Source organism: Rhipicephalus microplus, chromosome 2 (genome assembly GCF_043290135.1).
Source record: "Rhipicephalus microplus isolate Deutch F79 chromosome 2, USDA_Rmic, whole genome shotgun sequence".
In the NCBI taxonomy this organism is placed as follows: domain Eukaryota; kingdom Metazoa; phylum Arthropoda; class Arachnida; order Ixodida; family Ixodidae; genus Rhipicephalus; species Rhipicephalus microplus.
In genome coordinates this window covers 70133998-70150030 of record NC_134701.1, presented here as the reverse complement: position 1 = coordinate 70150030, position 16033 = coordinate 70133998, and positions in this window count along the sequence as shown.

Genomic DNA, 16033 nt, shown 5'->3' with positions numbered 1-16033 from the left:
TGGTTTATTGCAGGACCATTTAAGTACTCTGCCAACAAATGTCATTATAGCAACGGACGCATCTCAATCACATGAAAAATCAGGCGTTGGAATATATTGCCCCGTACTTGATTGGTCATTTTCACTTCGCTTACCGGACTTTCTTCCTGTCTTTCTGGCTGAATTCATGGCAATAATGTTAGCTTTGCGAAAGGTAAATATTTCCATTCTAGTTGTAGCAGTCATAACTGATTCATTATCAGTGTGCTCTTCTCTGTCCGCACCTGGTCACTCACCTATAGTGAAATTTGTTAAATCGTTGATCCCCTGTCATCTCCGAAGTATTCATTTAATCTGGACACCAGGGCACAAAGGTTTGTTGTTAAACGAATTAGCTGATTCTCTTGCGAAGGCATCCCTTTCGACACCAATTATTCCTATTTTCCGCCATACAGTATACATTACGGTGGCGCGATTTCGCACACTTCAAATCAGGCAAAATTTATCTGACCCTGCACTGACGGCTTCTCCAGAGTACAAACACTTGTTATTTCCCTGGCGCAGTGAACTGACTAAATCAAGGATGATGGAAGTTGTCATCACGAAATTTCGTTGCCGCGTTACCTCCCTCAATTTTTACTTTTATAGATCAGGCATATTGAATTCCCCTATGTGCATTTACTGTAATCAAGAGGAAACGATCAGTCATTTTTTATTACATTGTCGCCGTTTCGATTTATTCAGGCAAAGCATACTAGCACCACCTCTTCAAAGACTGGGCTTGCAACTATCACAGCCTGATGTTCTTTCATTTGGAGCCTCTACACTGGGTTTCAGCCACAGGGATGTTTTATTCGCCGTTCAAGAATACATCACTGCGACTAAACGATTTTCTTGCTAAATTGCTGTCTCAAAATTTTTCTTATTTTTTTTTCAAACTTGATATCGGTATTTCAAATCAAAATTAAGTTACAGAAAAAATTGTAGGAATGACACAATGCTGAAAGTTTAGGGCAAATTCACCTTAAAATCGGCCAATCCCCTTCTTTGGGTACGAGCCATTTCTACAGGGAAACAACAACAACAACAACAGCTCGCTGGTGCGCGTTCACTGCTGTATACCGTCCAGTCGACCGTTAAGTCGGCTCTGAATAAACCCTTCTCGTAGACGAAACATTATTATGATGAAGTAATTTGGCAGTATCAGGAAAATTGTCGTCAAATTGAATTTCCGCATGGTATGAATTATCACGACTCGGCATGATTTCACCTATACGTAGTTTAAAGGCTCCAATATATTTTGCACAAATACGATCTGTCGGGTGTGAAATCGCGGCCATATTGCACCTAAAAATGATTCCGAGGTGGAAATAAAGGCTGTTTCTGAATGTCGTAATGGGCCTTCATAAATTCTTAAGAATGTCTCAATAGTAAGAAGACGAATTCTACAAGAGAGTCGAAGGACCCTTGATTCGAGATACAACACATTGTTAGCAACTGTTTTGGACAGGCCAAGGCATAAGTGCAAAGCTTCTCTTTCCAGAAAAATTAGAGGCAGCAACTAGTAAACTGGAACTCCAGCGAAAAGTACACAACCGAATTCCAAAATAGGACGAACGTACATGCGATATATCAGTACCAATGTGTATCTTCTCATACCTACGCGGTAGTTGGCAGGCGTGGCCTGGTTCATACGCCATGTTTATTCCAAATGCACTGCTTTTTTTTCAGCCTCTCCTATCAGTCACTGCCTTCCGACATCATATATATATATATATATATATATATATATATATATATATATATATATATATATATATATATATATATATATATATATATATATATAGAACTTGAAGGGAAGGCACGACAGGTCCGGGTATTTTCTATATTGAAACAACTTGCAGATAGCACATAAGAAAAGGATAGTATTTACTAACGTTTCGGCCGTGGCACGGCCTTCGTCAGAGAAGGCCGTGCCACGGCCGAAACGTTAGTAAATACTATCCTTTTCTAATGTGCTATCTGCAAGTTATTTCAATATATATATATATATATAAATATATATATGTGACGTATGAAGCGATGGTTGGTAGAGGCAGAGGAAGAAGGGCTTTTGGAATGCCAATCCCCCTGAGTGGGTATGAGCCAATCCTCCCAGGGAAACAAAACAAAACAAAACAAATAAACATGGTGTATGAGCCCGGCCACGTCTCCCATTCATCATAGCGTCACACGAGTCGGCAGGATGAAGACTTGGCGGCCACTTCATCAACCGGCCACCATCTTCGAACGTCTCAGCAAGACGCAGTGACCGAACGTGGACCACAAAAGTACATCCCAACTTAACACCAAGACCAGCATCATGGCAGCACCATTAGACGACCTTGACATCCCCAAGTACACCGGATCAGCGGACGACGGACCCGTACAGGACTTGTTTAACCTATTCGAGCTCCACGCTACCGCTGCATCTTGGTCGCAACGGGAGATGATCATCAACTTCACTGACTACATCTCAGGTGAGGCATTCAAATTTTACCTCACCCACATATTCGAGAACGACGAGTCATGGCAAAAAATCAAAGAGGAGATGATTACCCGGTTTAGCGACTATGACCAAGACCTGCTCAATGCCAACCACCTAGAGACAACCGCAAACTATCGTCAATTCCTTAAGCAGTCCTCAACCATTCGAAAGGCCTGCGCGAATCGACAACTGCCTCAAGACGAAGTGGCACATGAGTTTACTTACAGAAGTCGATGCGTATATGGGGAAAAACCTAACCGTCAATCGCGCCTTCCTTCTGCGCAAAAGTCAGCATTTCCAAAGTCATCGCTTCAGCATATGACCCGAGACGTTGCTCGAACACCTGATGTCCTTCACTCTTCGTCTCGCATACGTGGTCCACCACCTGGGTTTTCGTCACGTGGTTTTTCAAGCGCCCCTATCGCTCACCATTCGCCTCATAAGGACGCCTTGCTCATGGTAGACCAGCTTACGCATGGAGAAAATACCGAACAGCGCCATGACTACTCGAAGAGTGAAAATCCTGGTTTTACATCACTTGGCTCTTTCATCGCTCACAACGCTCACCTCACGCCTCACTCGCCCACTACGGTTGAGATTGAGCTGCGGAACTCCGAATATACTCAGCCAAGCCCAGGTCCAACCGTCCTCATTCATGCATCAGAACAGTTTATCTCCAAAGGTGCGGACACAGAGAAACAGCCCCAAGTAAAATCTGACCAAATTAATCCTTTCGCAGTGTCGCCGTCGAGTTCCCAGCCACCTGAGAGCCCAATCAACACATGAGGCTCGGAAGGATCAACTTTCAAGCACTGCCCTGTGCCAGAAACATCCATCAAGAAAGGCGTTGCAAGAGCCTCAGCAGATCTTTCTGCCAATTCTGGCGCACTATCTTCATTGCCTGACACAAATCGAAACACCCTAACGAGTATCAACTATTTGCTGGTCACGTCAACCGACAAAGAAAAGCGGGCTCATGGATCCAAAGAAAGTCCACCCCGTCGGACAGTGCAACATCAGCAATACCAAGAAAAGCAACAAGAGGAACCCCAACAGCTAAAACGCCTACACCAACATCGGCAACGAACAACTAAAACTACATTGCCAGGATACTTGTGGCCTGAAGAGCGTCGTGATCAACATACACAAAAGAAAAGACTGATTCCGCATCTGAGCTATCTTCGCAAAAAGAAAAGCCGAGGAACTTTTCCACACCAGCGTTCAAGATTGCGCCTTCGGTCTGAACATCTGCGTCATCACCATAGAAAACTGCCCAAAAGCCACCAAACAACCGCTTGTGCTCTGCAGGAGCACAAGCAGCGCCTAATCAGCCGCGATCAACGGGCGCGCAAATTGCATGCACAGCATTTGTATGACCCACGACAAAAAATGCGACGCCCGCGAAACATCCAATCCTGCAAAGCGTTCCGACCTCGTTCATTCTTTGCAAGAATACCGGCTGTATTTCCATCTGTTTCCACGTCCAAAGCATTTTTGTGTTATCCAGGACACAACCACCAGTCTCGCCCACCAGAACTTCAGCGTTAACTGGACTGCTGCACTTTCCCCTGAAGTCTTTGAATGTTTACGGAACTCGCCTGGAGCATAGAACCACTTGTGAATATTTGACATTTGTGACTTTTTAACCTCTACTTGTTAACTTTTTCTTGTTCGTAATCCATGCCTTCTTTCCGGGGGAGGGGGAATCGTGTGACGTATGAAGCGATGGTTGGTAGTAGCAGAGGAAGAAGAAGGGCTTTTGGAATAAACATGGCGTATGAGCCAGGCCACGTCTCCCATTCATCATAGCGTCCCATATATATATATATATATATATATATATATATATATATATATACTTTCTTTCTTTTCTTTCATTTTCTTTTTTTTCTTCCTTCCCTTTTTTAGTTCCCTCTCACTCTCGCAAACATGTTTCAAGGCGAGAGGGACGCAGCAGCAATGAAGTTTGGAAATTCATGTCAGTATAACTCATCCCCTCATGAAGTGAGGACCCCTCCCGAAACTGTTGGGAAATAAACATATTTATCCTTGTTGACAACGCTCCCGTTGTGACATATCCCATACCTTCACAAAGACTAACTGGCCCATTGAATTATTACTCCCACTATATATATATAGATATATATATATATATATATATATATATATATATATATATATATATATATATATATATATATATGTATATATATATATATATATATATATATATATATATATATATATATATATATATATGTATTCGGCAGGTGGGCCTGCCGACGAAGGCAGGCCCACCTGCCGAAACGTTAGTAAAACTAGTGTTTTTTCGCACGTTTGTCGACCTCTTTTTCTACCGCATATATATATATATATATATATATATACATATATATATACATATATACATATATATATATATATATATATCATCAGCCTGACTACGTCCACTGCAGGACAAAGGCCTCTCCCATGTTCTGCCAGTCACCTCGGTCCTGTGCTTGCTGCTGCCAATAAATACCCGGACACTTCCTAATCTCATCTGCCCACCTAACCTTCTGTGTCCTCGCAACCCGCTTGCCTGCTCTAGGAATCCAGTTAGTTACCTTTAATGATCAGCGGTTATCCTTTCTACGTGCTATAAGCCCGGCCCATGTCAATTTCCTCTTCTTGATTTCAACTATGATAACCTTTACCCCGGTTTGTTCCCTAATCCACTCTGCTCTCTTTTTGTCTGTTAAAAGGTTACACCTACAATTTTCGTTTCCATTGCTCTCTGCGTCATCCTGAATTTAGGCTGATTCCTTTTTGTAAGTCTCCAGGTTTCTGCTCCATAGAAAAGTACCGGCAAGATGCAGCTGTTATATACCTTCCTCTTGAGAGATAGTGGCAATCTACCTGTCATAATTTGAGAGTGCTTTCCAATTGTGCTCAACACCATTCTTATTCATCGAGGTACTTCAGTCTTGTGGTTCGGCTCCGCGGTTATTACCTGTCCTAAGTAGACAATCTTTTGCAGCTTCAAGTGCACTATTAACTATATCGAAGCGCTGTTCTCTTCCGAGGTTTTTGTACATTGCTTTCGTTTTCTGCAGATTCATTTTAAGACCCACTTTTCTGCTCTCCTTGTCTAACTCCGTAATCATGAGTTGCAATTCGTCCCCTGAGTTACTCAGCAATGCTATGTCATCGGTGAATTGCAGGTTACTAAGGTACTCTCCATTAACTCTTATTCCTAACTGTTCCCATTCTAGGCTTCGGAAAACCTCCTGTAGGCACGCGGTAAATAGCATTGGCGAGATTGTGTCCCCCTGCCTTACACCCTTCTTGATGGGTATTCTGTTGCTTTCTTTGTGAAGCACTATGGTAGCAGTTGATTCCCTGTAAATGTCTTCTAGGATGTTTATATACACTTCATTGACACCCAGATTCCGCAGTGTCTGCATGGCGGCTGATATTTTTACTAAATCAAACGCCTTCTCGTAACATATGAAGGCTATGTATAGTGGTTGGTTATATTCTGAGCATTTCTCTATTACCTGATTGATAGTATGAATGTGGTCAATTGTTGAGTAGCCTGTTCGAAATCCTGCTTGTTCCTTTGGTTGATTGAATACTAATGTTTTCTGTACTCTATTAGCAATTACCTTAATAAATAGCTTGTGCACTCCAGAGAGCAAGCTAATCGGCCTGTAATTCTTTAAGTCCTTGTCATCTCCTTTTTTATGTATTAAGATGATGTCAGCGTTCTTCCAAGACTCTGGTACCCTTCCCGTCAGGAGACACCCCGTAAACAGGGTGTTCAATTCTCTGCATGTTATACCTTCTTACATCGAACACCTTACGCCAATTAATCAACTTTGAAAGCTCTGCCAGTTCTATTTTGTCTGTTGTACTTGAGACTTTCATGATTTGATGCTTCTTAATGAGATTCTTCGTTTCCTGGGAAAGCTTGCCAGTGTCCTGTCTATCTACCCTGTCTCCAACTTCAACTGCACACTCCGTAATAATACTCGTCAAATTATCATTCATTGTATCTATGCAAAGGTTGGTTTCCTCACTAAAAGCCGACTACCTGTTCTGAAGCGAGACTCTGAATTCCTGTTCTTTCCCTCTCAGTGCTAGCTCATTGATAGGCTTCTTGCGTATCAGTTTCTGTCGTTCCTCCCTCAAGTTTAGGTGAATTCGAGACCGTACCATTCTATGATCACTGCATCGTACCCTGCCAAGCACTTCAACATACTGCACGATGCCTGCGTGTGCACTCAATATAAACTTTATTTCATTCTTATTTTCGCCATTAGGGCTCCTTCGTGTCCACTTGCGATTCTTTTGCTTTCGGTAGAGGGTATTCAAAATCCCTAAATTATTGCGTTCTGCGAATTCTATTAGTAGCTCACATCTGGCATTTTCAGTACCAATTCCATATTCTTCTACTGCCTGGTCTTCAGCCTGTTCATTCCCTACTTTTGCAATGAAGTCTCCCATCAGTATGTTATACTGTGTTCTTACCTTACTCATTGACGAGTCCACTTCTTTATAGAAGCCTTCAACTGCCGTGTCACCATGGTTGGACGTAGGTGCATAAGCCTGTAACACCTTCGTCCTCATTGTACATCTTATTGAGTTTAATTACGATACCTACCACCCTTTCAATAATGCTATTGTATCCCTCTATGTTGCAAACTATGTTTCTGTGTATAAAGAATCCCCTCCTAGATCTCTTCTATCAGCCAAGCCCCAATAGCGAAGGACTTGCCCGTTCTGTAGCACTGTATAGGCCTGATCTGTCCTCCTAACCTCACTGAGAGCCCTATTACATCCCATTCAATGCGCTCTAGCTCCCCGAATACTACAGCTAAACTTGCCTCAATAGATAAGGTTCCAGCATTAAACGTTGCCAAGTTCAGGTTCCAATGGCAGCCTGTACGGATCCAGAGATTCTTATCACCCTCTGCTGTCTTGTAGATCTGACTACCGCCATGGTCAGTTACATTACAGCCGCTGAGGTCAGAGGGCCGTGAGTTAATTCACGTATGCATCTGGAAAGTAGTGGCCAGATAGTGCACCAGGGTGGCCAATTCTTCTTTGGTGAGACAGTGTGTCACCGGTGGTGGTAACCGGTGAGGCCACACCCCAGGCCTCTTAATGCAGTTCTATCAGAACGCGGACTTTTTTTATAATCCAGTCGGGAACTGCGTGGCACTGGGATTCGAACCACGGACCTCTTGCATGTGAGGTTGATGTTCTACTAACCACTACGCCGTCACTTATATAAATAAATATATATATATATATATATATATATATATATATATATATATATATATATATATATATATATATATATATATATATATATATATATATATATATATATATAAGTGACGGCGTAGTGACGGCGATTATATATATATTATATATATATAATCTTACAAAAGATAGCAACGAGCATGTTTGTATTGGGCGACAATGCATGCAGTAGTTCGTAGCAAGGAACTCGCATTCGCTTTTTTTCATCTCTGCAGTGCACAACATAGTCTAATGAAGCGTTCAACATGGAACGAAAACCATACATGTCTGTACCTATTCCTCGTCTCCTCTTGTACTTTTCGTTCAGTTAGTAGTATTGTCCGCAGGAAAGTTAGATTAAATTGAGCCTGGGAAGAAATAAAAAACTTGAATTTTCAGAAAAATTAAAACCTCAAATTTGATGGAGACGCACCGTAACAAAACAAATTCGAAGAATCAGAAAGAATTACAAGTGGAAGGTCTGCTGCTCTTAGATAAAGGATCCTGTTATTTTGAGAGAACGATTAAACTCTAGGAGGGGAATTTTATGAAGTAATTATGGTGTTCCTTAATCAAAGGTAGTCGGAAAAAAGGAATAGTGTCACAAAAAGATGAAAAAAACAAACGTAAAAGCGTGAGGCATAGTTACCAGCCTCAAAACATCGTCTTTAAAACACCGTCTTGATGATCGAGTGCAGAAAAGATGCCGTAAAGAACAGAGATACATCTACAAAACAAAAAAAAGTGTAAGAGACTCAGTCAATTTGAAGAAAATGTAAGTCAATTACCTTAAACAAGGTCGCGTACCTAGAGTGCTTTTTCTGCGTACCTAGCGGCACCGGAAATAAAAAAATGTGGTGTGCGATTTGAAAAAAAAAAATTAAAGGTCCACATTGAATAAACTGACCCAGTGTGTAACGGCACTGCAAGTGGGAAATACTGAGTCTGGAAAAGATGGGGAAGTTATCTCAAAGAACAAAAACCACAAGGTAATATAAAGCACTAGTTGTTCGAATAAAGTCTAAAGGCAGAGCGCAGGTGTGGGAAAGGGGCATTTCCCTTTCTCTCGAATTACCTTTTGACTTAATAATAATTCATTGATGTTATAAAGTAAGTTATTTACTCCCATTTATTTCATTTTTTATCTTTAATGTTACTTTTTGTCTACCTCTCTGCTTTTTCAAATCCTTTTTTTGTATTTGTTTCTCTCAATGTCCATTCTTTGTCAATATTCACTTTTCCCTGATTTTTTTCTCTCTCTTTTTCCGCTTCTTTCTCCCTCATTTGGGTTAGCTTTCCGCTTCAGAAGCTCCGTCTCTCCTTTGCTCCTTTTTTTCTTTATATCTCTGTCTGCCTGAATTTCTGTCTTCATTCTCTTTATTTGTCATTATTTTTCTTTTTTGCTTGTCTTATTTAGCTTTCAATTTCTTTTTCTTCTTTTCATTTAACTCATTATGTCTTTTGCTTTCCTATTCTTGCGTGTTTCGCTGGCTCCACTGCACCAAAGAGAGTTTTCTTTTGCTCTTATCGGTAGTGGGACTTGTCCAATGATCAGGATGCCGCTGGTTTTACGGGAACATTGAATTTTTTGCGGGTAGCACAAAGAGCTCCGCCCCTAATAAATGTTATCTGACTCCAACCTTAGTGCAATTTTTGATACTTTTTACGCACATTAGAAATTACACAAGACATGCATCCCTTTATTAGGCAGAAACAATAGAGCTAAGGCTCTGTGAACTCTTCGGAGGTGAACTGTATTGTTTACGCACAGCACCGAAATAATGAGGATAAAAAGTAAAACAGTGTGTCATATATAGGCAGCTTGCGGCAGGTGGGAGCGAAACCCACATTTTTCTCATTACTGATTCTTCATTATGGGTGCATCTTATTGCGTTGTCAGCTATGATTAAACATAAAGTTTCGCCTCTTTACAAGTCTAGAAGCTGCAACTATGTGGTCTAGGCACATGATGGCGAAATTCATGAACCACCGTGATCACCACATCATGATATATCATCTGTATAGATGCAAGGGATTTGTGAGCTGATCTCAGGTACGCGAGAAATTGATGTTTTGCGAAGCACACGGAGTGAAAAGGGCTGTAGTGTAATTTTCCATCGTGCAAATTGTTACGAAAATATTCTTGAGTTATCTACAAGTGTTGTACGCACAGACATGTTTAACAGTAGCATAAGTTTTATGTAACCAGTTGCTTACAGTTGTGCAACGATTCCAGCAGCAACATAGCTATTACCAATACGAGAAGCAGAATGCTGATATGTATCGACAGTGAAAAATCGCGGAATACATTTCTTGCGCCGAGAGTACACAGCGTCGTATTTCTAATGGCAAAAGTTATTGACGAGACGAGAATTTGTACCGTAAGCATTTATTTACACATTCATCAGCCAGCAAATGGTCCATAGGCCGAGGTGAATACACCGCGCAACGTGACGCACGCGCTTGGCACTGGAGTGACATTTTGAACAGAAAACAGGTGTGTACAGCACGGATGTTACTGGCCTAACCCCCAAGAAGTGGTACACACGAAGGCACACAAGTGGATGGGTTAACCTTTAAGGCTTATTCTGCAACACGGAATGAGGAAGTCGCCATTGCCCTTGTGGTTTCTCACAGTAATTCTCGTTATATTATCTGAGATTCGCACGAAATGTGTCGTAATTATATAGCCGAGTGCATATCACCGCGAGCCGAGAATATACTGCGAAACTGCAAAAGAAAAGGATGAACCCTCATTCGAAACGCAATATGGACACCGGGCGTGTAAGTGCTGACTCGAAGATGGAGCCCTTGTCAACGCGGGAACCATTGAGTCGGGATACTGCAGAAGAAAAGGCCGTAAAGCATTCTACCCGAGCTCGAGGCGAAGCTGTGGTGCAAGGGACGGACAATGCGGTCATCGTGCCCGACGGTAAAACATGCTGTGCAGGTGAGGCTGCAACAAAACGAACGCCGTCAATCAAGAGTGTAAAAGATGTCGATGTCGGCTAGACACGCCGAAAGCCGCGTCGTGCACGAGCTGCCGAAGAACTAGCAGTGGCCGTTCCAACGGGATATCACCTAAGCAGTGCCGATAACGCTGCCTCAAATACCGTCATCTGAAAAGGTTCATTGGAACCGAGTGAATAAAAACAAAAAGAGATCGAGCGAGCACCACAAGAGAGTGTGCAAGTTCAGCTCGAAGTGCTGAACTTGCACACTGATGAAACGACTACTAACGTCTCTTGCATTCCTAAGCTTTGGCTGTGGAATGCGCTGAAAAATTCGCTGTTACGCAGGGTGCAACAAATATAAGACAGCAGCGGATGGTGGTGGTCAGGAGATGAAAGCTGTTATGCGCTAACGTGCGTAGAGAAGGAGATGCGAGTTTTTCCACCATCTGGCGAAGGCTTGTACTACAAGCAGATGAAAAGTGTGTGTTTCCCGCCAGTGGACGAAAAAGTGTTCTGCAATCACAGCGTGTGAGAGGCCAACGTGTCACCGGTGAAGAAATTTGGTGATTGCAGTAGGGACATTTGACGGCGTGAGGTTCCCTGGAAGAGAAACGTCGGAGGCTGCGGAACGACAACAGCACTAGACTTTGAGTGAGTGGTTCGTGGAAAAGAATCATTCAAGTTCTTTTTTTTCGAAGAACTTTGGACTAAATGAGTATGGCGAACTTTTTACATATTTGTTTGTCGTTTGATCTGCCATATTTGAGAATATATTTTTGTTTGTTTATCAACTCTCGGCTCTGATTCGTTCTCCGGACCTGAGTCGACGTTCGCTGGTGCACCAAATAGGACCAAACCTGAATTGTTCGTGCCCTTTTTGAGCAGTTCGCAGGGATAATACATCAGCCCTGGAAAATAGCTTGGTGATTGCCTCTCTAACTAACGGGACCAGTGACAGCTGTGTGGGGTGGGCTGCCAGTCATCTACAATGACAGCTTGTGTCCGAAGGGCTGGGCCCATCCACAACTATAACTGCCTCTTGAAAAGTTGAAAACCTCTTGACAAGCTGAAATTGAAAACGTTTGTACAAGAACGCGCTTCGTATGCGCATTGTTGTACAAACTTTCTGAATTTGGGATATGCAGTCAGTTATTAGGGCCAATGGTTTGCTTACAAAAGATTTGTTCTGCGCTGGTGAAGGAAGACGACGTTCTTTTCAGGTTGGTTTCCTGTAAGTGCTATTAAGCTTTGAGTCGATACTGAGCGTGTAGCGCGTGTCAGTGCCTTGAAACATAGAAAACAAAAAAGCATCGACGTGTAGAACACAAGATACAAGATATGCTGTTTTTATTTCAAGGCAGTAGTTTGAGCTGCACATAGAGTACGATTCTTGCAGCATTTACGTGGTAGTCAATTGAATTGGACAGCGCTCGCAGGAAAGTGAAAAGCCTACGGTATGAACCGGGTGCTTTGTTGGGGCCGCCACTCTGCTTTTTTTTTTTCGTAACGTTTCCGATTTAGTTTTCACGGCCTGCCTACATTTGCGATAAAGTTCAGCGTTATTACATAATCGACTGAGCGTGCGCAAATGCGTGCGGAGAAAGGTATTCTTTTGGTAGGGGAGCAAAGTTTTATTGCAGTGTTACCCTGTTTCCTGGTTAAGTCCAAGGAACTGAATGCTTCACAATGGATCCGGATTTTCTTGAATATACAAGGGAAGCAAATAGTTCTTGGCTTGCTACATCAGGGAGGTCAGGCCACCATTACTGTCAGTAATCAGCGTTGCTTTAACTGAGTAAACGTTTGTCCTAATTTTACCCCCATATTCCAGAACGTCCCTTCCCTCAACGGCTCACCTCAATGCTTCACAAAGCCGAGAGGAGCACCGTCTCTAGGCAAGGCAAGTCACTGCATATGAGCGATAATCTGCAGCGATTCTTGACTACCGCCTCGTGATTTTCAGCCGAGCGGTGACGCAGTACTCAACAATGTCAAGTGAAGGGTGAAAGTCGAGTCGAGGAGCGGTTTTTAATACGAGGGTTAGTGCACATCCCTCAGGTGATTAATGAAAGAGGCCAAACCCACCCCACCCCCGTGGTTCTTCCGTGAGCACGCCCATGAGTCTACGTGACTGGGAGAGCTATATGCAGCCATGGCAGACAGTACTAGAAGTGTAACCATAGACCTCTGCGCATTTACAAACAGTATGACGTCACTTCAAGCACCGTGCCGACCCTCCCTTCCCTCAGAGCAGGTGCTCGTTGGCAAGACAGTCCCGCCGGAGGTATCTTCCTTTATAGCAGCACTGCGTGTGTCTGCATTTCTTCGTCATAAGTTACAGCGAATTGCTATATTCAAGTCACAGCTTTCAGTAGAAAAATTCAATGCCTGTATTCTACGATTGTGTTTGTTTAACATATGGTAATTCGCTAGTCGCAGCAGGTTCGTTTGTTCCTTTTATCTTGCTGCAACCCATCATGGGGGATCGGCCATGAAACGAACGGTGTCTTGCTATTGAAAAGAAAATGTTCATAATTTCTAAATGTTAAGTTTTTAATGAATATGCTTGATATTGATTCTTTTTCAAACGATGAACTTAGCGTTCTATTATTCTCGTCTCGCGAAGGAAATCGCAAACTGCTTCGCAAACGCTTCTCTGGCTAAAACCCAGCACTGTTGCCCCAAAGTAAAGAAGAGCCGGAAGGGATAAATTTTATCTCAACCTTCAAAGCGGATCATCTAGAAGTCTTTTCCTGTGATTGGTGAATACTCTGCACGTTAGAATAAAATTATCAAGATATTCACACTCATTGCAATGGAGGCATAAAGGTGACTGTGTAGGTAAAAATTCAACGGGGGGACTCGGCATCGTATTTTGGTAACTGTGATCTCGGTCCTTCTGACGAAACACCATCGATTCTTCGAACGCTAATTGAGGTGAGGGAACTGAGAAACTGACAACGGAGACTTTGCGAAGTTGTCCGATACGGCAATTTTTTTCAAAACGCGCCGCAGTTACAAACGCCAACGTCGGCAAAATAGACATTATCGGACCATTACATGATAAAAGTGCGAGTGCGTCCGCTTGTTCATTTAGAGATCCAGGTACCCATACCGAGCGAATAATGCATATATGTCTTGGAATAAGGGAATGAAATATTTCTAAATAAATTGAAAACTTTGATGCAGTTAAAGAGGAACAGATGGATAGGCTGTCTGTCAGAATGACGGCGTCTGATAATGATGAGGGTGATTTCCGTAGAGCTAATATAATGGCAAGTAATTCCGCGTGATAAATAGGAGTAAAGTCAGGTAAGCGAATTGAAAAAGACCAATCTAAATGTAATGATGCAAATCCCACCGCTGCCTTTTCTTTACAAACTGAAGCGCCAGTTGCTATTACTGCAGCCGTTTCTAATCTAGATAAATGTACTCCAAAATGCAATTTAAGTATCTACTGGATAAATGTTTGCAATTCTCGGGAAATATGTCATCAAATTTTATTCGACTTATTTGTACAGATATGCCTATGATTAGTATCTTATGGATCATTTGTAATGTTTCTAATTGTGTCTGTGCAAAAATAACTTGGGGACACCGTAATCTTGGCCACAGATGGCCAAAAATTTGCACCGGATGAATAAAAAAATATATTGCGATCTCCTCAATGGCGATGCATAGATATTTAGAAATGTACGCACGTTTACGACGTTAAACCGAGTACGAAGAGAAGGCAGGCGTGCTTGTTCGTATAAAACAGTATTTGATATCAACTTTGGAAGTCCAAGATATAATTGTAGTCATTCGCGTTCTAAGAGAACCAGTGGTCGTAGTTTGTATGCAGGTGCACCTGGAAACAAGACGCAGCCGATCTCTAATATCGGGCTTATATACATGCACTAAATTATGATGAGAACATCACGGCGAAAACCTGAGCCTTTGTTGCTGAGTCTACGAATCATACTCAGCGCACGTGTTCCTTTGGCAACCATGTTTTCTATATGTGGACTCCAATTAGGTTTTTCAGTGTAAGTGATTCATAAATACTTAACAGATTCTACCTGCGGGATATCGTTTGCCGGTAATGCAAAGCGATATGGACCGGAACACTCGGAGCAAAAAACTATCATCGCACCTTTTTGACATTCAGTAATAAATTTACTTTTTCTAACCACGTTTCTAGAGCGTTCATATACGTCTGCAGACTTTGATAAAGTGAATGTATACCTGCAGCTGTAGCAAAAATAGCGATATCGTCGGCATATACATACACTTGTACGTCCATGTGTACAGGAATAGTGCATAGCGTAATATCAAATAATAGTGGCAATAACACTGATCCTTGTGGGAGACTTGTGGTTTGTTTGTGCCTTAGAGACGACAAACCAGAATGATAACAGTAAATTTCCCTGGCGTTTAAGAAGGAATCTACTCACGCTACAAAGTATTGTGGTATATCTGCGTTTTTAAGTGAATTTATTAGTTGATAATGTTTCGAGAGCCATTAAACATTTTGTCCTCTTTTGTGCGTTCATGAAAACCAGCACTTTCAGAAATTCTTTCATGGCATGGATGGAACAAACTCAGTTTCCCTAATGTCTTGCGCACGGCCTTTTTAAACAAGGTACAACATTGGCAGAAGCATAGTGTATAGCTTGTATGCGCGAGGTAATGAATAAGAGGCTTACTCACTGCGTAAAACTGTGGGCGGAAATTAGAAAAAAAAACAGACCAAAAACGACAAAAAAGAAACACTTTTTTTGCCGATCGTTGATCTTCATTACCAATTTCCGTGAAAACTAAGAGAAAATTTACTCAACTGTGAAACCTGTACTGCATAGCATTCGCAGTGGGGAGGTGGCTCAAAGAGTGGAGACTAACAATTTCCTAATAGGTCCTTTTTTCTGGTGCCTTTCTGTGCGTTCGGTTTCGCTGGCGGCGCATACCTGAACAGTAGACAACAGGCGAGGCCGGGGGAGGGTTGCTCGGCCCAGCGTCATCAGGCAGGACACGCACAGGGAAAGTGTGTGGTTTCGAAGTTTCAGGTCTGGAAATACTCCGCACATCTACCAAATGTAAGGAGACGTTCTAGGTGACATAGTCGTTGGCCGGTAGTGCAGGGCAGCGAGAAGGAAAACGCAGGAATTCACCGGAACAAAGGCTTTATCAGTAACTCGGTAGCCTCCTCTCTTTAATAAGCCACCTCGGCGCATTTCTGTCCAGTACAAACCAATAACTTATTCTTGTACATGATATCTTGCACAATTAACCAGGTGCA